This window comes from Mytilus galloprovincialis, chromosome 2 (assembly GCF_965363235.1).
Source record: "Mytilus galloprovincialis chromosome 2, xbMytGall1.hap1.1, whole genome shotgun sequence".
Lineage (NCBI taxonomy): Eukaryota > Metazoa > Mollusca > Bivalvia > Mytilida > Mytilidae > Mytilus > Mytilus galloprovincialis.
This window is the reverse complement of record NC_134839.1, coordinates 39,238,415-39,244,414: the sequence shown is the minus strand read 5'-3', so window position 1 is coordinate 39,244,414 and position 6,000 is coordinate 39,238,415.

Genomic DNA, 6,000 nt, shown 5'->3' with positions numbered 1-6,000 from the left:
TCAAATGCAAATGCCATAATGAACAACAATTAAACCATTGATATTCATTTGATAAAACCTTGACACTACTCAAAAAGCACGTCCTACCGCTCTTGAAAAAAAACTTGATACATAACAATTCATAAGGTCTTAATATTACGTTATTTCATTATCAACAATATATTTTTTTTAGTTGATCTGTATATCAAAGGATGTAAAGATGTTTATATATTCATTTCTTTTTCCATTGGCATCCCAATTTATTTTATATTTTGGAGTAAAGACATTTTAAGGTTCAAATGTGGTCACACTAGAAAAAAAAACACGACGAGATCACTAGAATAAACACATGATCCCAGCTAGACACTGTACCGACCGTTTAAATTGCAAAGCCAGAAAATGATCTTCTTATTTAGAGCTGTAAATATCGTGCAATTTGTGGCTTGAAATTGGAGATGCTATGACGTCTTCTTCGTATAACATGATCTAAACGTTAATAGCAGGTGGTGTAATGTTTTTTTATTCACATCTTGCTTCAATAAAAAAATCGAACTCTATCATCTCTCTAAGAAAGATAGTCGGGAAACCGAATAAGAAATTGTAATGTAAGTCGTTTACATTTTGCTTTTGTCCATACTCATGAGCAATGCTGAAAGAATTCAAACAGTTATTTTTGAATGTCTAAAAAGATTAATATATATCGCCCGTAATGCACAGGAACATACCACAGTACTGGCACCATGTGTGATATATTCCCATGCATCTCCATATTTTCTTCTGTTTTCCTTTTGGTTTCTTTACGTGTTTGCATAAATAATCAATAAACACTCTTTCCATTACTTGTGTAACGTTCATATATACCTAATCAGATCATATATCGGAATCACTAGTAAATGAAGGATTTAGATACACGAACATTTTAAGATAGTTTGTTGTGAAAGAACCCATACTAGACAAGACAAAGAGGATTTCCTGATTTTTAATCTGAAAGTAAGATTTTCTTTTATATGAAAACCCCAATACCTAAATGATTTGATTATCGAAAAAAGATTTAGAATAGTTTCATTGCCTTGACCATGTTGACAGTGTTTGTCGTTCGAAGTTGCTTGTTACATAGATATATACAGGCAGGTGATAGCGTGCCAAACTCTACGCATAAAATCCAACCGATAATACTAGAAGTACTTGATTCTGACTTAAGATTTTTTTGGGAGGAAAGGTTTTCGTCTTGTCTTTTTCATCCTTTTCTTCTTTTTTTCTTATTTAGGGGGGGGGTCTGATTGTTTAATTATAACTTCTAATATGATTTTGTGTTTTTATGTATTTTTTTTTTAATTAAATGTAATATCTTACTTCTTTTTTTATTCTTTTGTCAAATTATGTATTATTGACCAATCTTTTTATTTATTTACACTTTTATATATTCGGGTCGATTAAGAGCTTGGTAATTTGCATATACACCTGAATATGATAATAGTTAGTGACTGTATGTTTCTATTTATGATAACTTCATATTTGTAATTATGATACTTATATGTTCGATTGTTATAACATACGTATCAATTCTGTCTTTTTTTCCTAATAATCTCATTCATTCAACCTGAAAGCTTTTTAAACACAAACTGTTATTCTAAAGCTTGGAAGATTAAAATTTTTACATTAGTATCATGATGGCTTTTTGTCAATGTGAGCGGTTCTGCTCCTTGGAGCCTCTAACTTTCTTTTTTGTTGTTCAAACCTATGTTTCAACTATACTTTTCTATATTTATTGTAAGAGAATTAACTACTACAACTTGTATAAATTTATTTCTACTTCTATAATTTCAACAATATATCATTATCGACACAATATGTTTACAGTTACTTCATGGAAGCTCGGAAACTTATTCCATTTGTATCTTATTAACCAAATGGGGACGTTTAAAATTTGAAATATTTCTTAACTACAAAAAAGCGCGTGTTATGCGTACTAAGGAATATGAATAAAACGAACACATGAAGCCATTTTCAAAACCAACAAAGACAATAAAACAAATATTTTTATTCTAATTAAGGCTAGATTTGATTTGGGGTTCCAGTTGTTTATTCTTTAGTCTTCTATGTTGTGTCATGTGTAATATTGTTTGTCTGTTTGTCTTTTTCATTTTTAGCCATGGCGTTGTCAGTTTATTTTAGATTTATGAGTTTGACTGTCCCTTTGGTATCTTTCGTCCCTCTTTGATATTATTGATGTATTGGATTATGAATCCGGATAACTCGGAAACAGCTGTGGAGTCTTATTATCAATTTTACAATATATGTAAAATAATGTTCTTCCAATTAGTTATGTATTAATGTACATCTAATTTATGTCATAAAAGTTTACCCTTGATGTTTAATTAAAAATACTACATCAAAACAGATTGTATTTTAAATAGATTACTGAAATAGAAGCCAAAACAGTTGTTATCATGACGTATTTGTTAAATTGACACAGTGGGTATATTTAATTTCAAATGAAATATTTGGCACGACACATTTATTTTTAGTGAAGAATAAGGTTGAAAGCGTCTTTCAGATAAATTTTAACTAAAAATAATTTGTTAGAATCTTTTAACCCTTCCAAAGCATCTGAGATCAACCCCAGCTTTTGGTGAGGTTCGTGTTGCGCAGTCTTTAGTTTTCTGTGGGGTGTTGTATGTACTGCAGTTTGTCCAATGTCTTTTTCTTTTTCAGCCATAGCGTTGTCTGGTTTTTATTCGACTGATGAGTTTGAATGTCGGTTTGATTACTTCCGCTTCTCTTTTAGTCTTGCAAAAGCTAAACACTTCTTTTTGGCTGTTTTTCTTCGAATGATTTTTTTTAAATTTAGAAATTCAGTATTTACTGTACTCGAATCATTTAAAATAGCATGGTATTGCACAAAATATTGCTCAAGAGCATTGATAAATCAAGAATGTGCTTCTATATATATGACATCACATAAAAAGGGAAAATGGTAACCTTCCTGTGCCTAGCTATTTTTTAATTTTTTTTTAATTTTCGTATAATCATTTTTTAAATGTACATAAGATAAAAATCATAGATTTTACTCCGGAAACACAAACAAAGTATTGTGATTCTATTGTCATACACAATTAACCAAAGTCTTGGTTGCGTCACATAAGCTCACAACATCGGACTACACTGAACTACAGCACCTTTCCCCCAAATTCTTACGCACAATTTCTATAAATTCAGAAGATATGAACGTAGATAAACGACGACTGAACTAAAAGCTGCTACAGTTTGTTGTACAATATAAATTGCATCCTAATTATGAAAGATACCTTCTTATTTTCTTTTAAATCTGCTTCCAATTGGTACACATCTAAACACATTTTGGTGCTACTACATGTGCTCTAAGACATTTCGAACGTTAACATTTGGCTAGGTTTATAAATGGTTAGAAAAATTACTTGTTCTAATTGTTTATGAATTTGGTGATATCTTAGGATAAGATAAGACATATTCACAAAACTACTATTGCTATATATGATTCATAATCGCATAAAACGAGTTCTCAATGTACTTTAGCAGGAGTAGAACAACGATGAGCACTAGTAAAGTAGAAACAAGTGACTAGATCCCATGAAGCCAGTTTCTGTTATTATAGTTCGTGTTACTCAATTTCACGTTTTCTGTGTATTATCATGTAAACTGTTGTTTGTTTTTTCCTTGTTTACCTTTTGAACATGTAAGTGTGTTATATTTGACAATTTTAATTGTTTATCCTCTAAAATATTGTGACATAGAAAATAATAATAGAAGGAAGAACTATGTCTTGAATGTAAACGTCGCTTTTTAAATCTTATATAACAATACTCTTCTGAAATTCAGCTTGTCTCCGTTTCCATTGACTTCAGAATCTTCTTAATTAAATAGTGAAATGGTCAGTGTATGTTCACTTTGAAGATCGCAACTGATTGAACATCTGTCAAACGTAGACAAAAATTTCCGGTAAAGATTGCATGATTGTCTTATAATCTGTCACAAAAGAAACTTTGATATACCGTGTGACTATATATTAGTAAGCTTTGAAAAAATTCTTCCAACAGACAATCAGAAAATAAGAAAATGTAAAATTGAGAATGGAAATGGGGAATGTGACAAAGAGACAACAACCCGACCATAGAAAGCGAGAAATTCCGGCACCCGGAGGCGTCCTTCAGCTGGCCCCTAAACAAATATATACTAGTTCAGTGATAATGAACGCCATACTAATTTCCAAATTGTACACAAGAAACTAAAATTAAAATAATACAAGACTAACAAAGGCCAGAGGCTCCTGACTTGGGACAGGCGCAAAAATGCGGTGGGGTTAAACATGTTTGTGAGATCTATATCTTAACTGAAGCACTGCTATTACAAATAAGCAGAGAAACTGAAATGAAAAAATTAAAACATGATTATGATCATAAAGGTTCCATATAAGGAGAGTGGTATCAAAACGAACATCGAATTTCAGACGTAAATCGTTTATATCATGCAAAAACGGTTGCCATCTACCCATTTCATTGGATTAACACCAAACTTCCTCTTTTATAAATTGCATGATTCGCTTTCGTCATAGTCCTTCTTTACGATTGCATGGTTAAATGTTGTATCCTCAATCTTTTTAAAGAATAGTTGTCAATATCACTTTGCAGGTACAACAGTCTTATCCTTTCTTACATCTGCTTGAGAATTGTCAGAAAAAAATGTTCTTAAACAACATCTACAAAAAATTATGCTGACACTTTTAGAACGTTTCTGACAGAAGCTGTTTTACCTTCGAACAAATTATTCTTCACTACAGGTTCTACCCTAAACAAATGGACAATTGTACCCCAACAAAGTTTTGGACAATTGTACTCTAGAAAAGTTTTATTCACTTGTACCCAAGAAGATTTTCACAGTACAATTCTAAAACAGAAGCTGATTGTTATACCTTATAGACGTTTTGGCAAGTGGTCATCCATTTTTGTAGATATTTTTTTAAATTTTGGCTTCACTAACGTTTAGATAAAAACTATTATCTACTATTCTTGTCTCTTTCCGTGCTAATGCCCCTCTCTCAACATAATTAATTTCGTCGATAAAGGCTAGGCGATTACCGCTTAAAGCTTTTCTCTCTCACAGCTTATTACACGGAAGTGTCTATATAATTTCCGATGACCTCCCTTGAAATCAAGACCCCTACTTAACAATCAGCTTCCAACATAGCAATTTTTATATACGTATTTCTACTTTGAGAAGATTAAGAATTTCTTGTCGTAAATACTTTGAAATTCTATGAGAGAAGTCAATTTGCTGCGTCTGACTTCCTCAACTAGAACTTTTTTTAGATCATAATCCCGAGAGCCGCAGTTATTTACGTCATTTTAAAATCTAAGTTCCTGAAAGTTCTACACATGACTATTTTGAACAGTTCCGCCCTAAAACAGATTATAAAAACTCTACCCTATTGAATTACCTTACAAATGATAGACAATTCTACTCAAGAACATATTCTGACAGTTATTCCATAGAACACATGTCTATAACCAATATAAACTATGATGAAAAGGTTATAGACCTGTCTTGAACAGTTATACAACGGGGTATTATGACAGTTCTAAAGAGGTAAGAATTTGATTGATTATGGGTTTCTTAACGTCCAGTGACAAATATCTCATGCATGTTCAGGACAGGGTAAGAATTCAAAATGGACTGTGAATAATATATTTGATCATTTCTTCACAGAATGATATTCCTCACAAACATAAACGAGTATTTTTTTTTTACTGACGCTAATGGTCTCAAAAGAAGTTATCGAAACCTTTGTAATGCTCCAATAATGCTTCGATTTTCTGTCGTAGACATCATTATCTCTCAAAGAACATTTTATAAAATAAAAAAATAAATAAAATCATTAGCAACAAGACTGTTTTTAATAAAAATGTGTTCGTGCAAAACTCGATAGACTCAATGTCGAAATGAATTAAGTTTGGTTTATAAGTGAATCCGTAAAACTATCCTTTA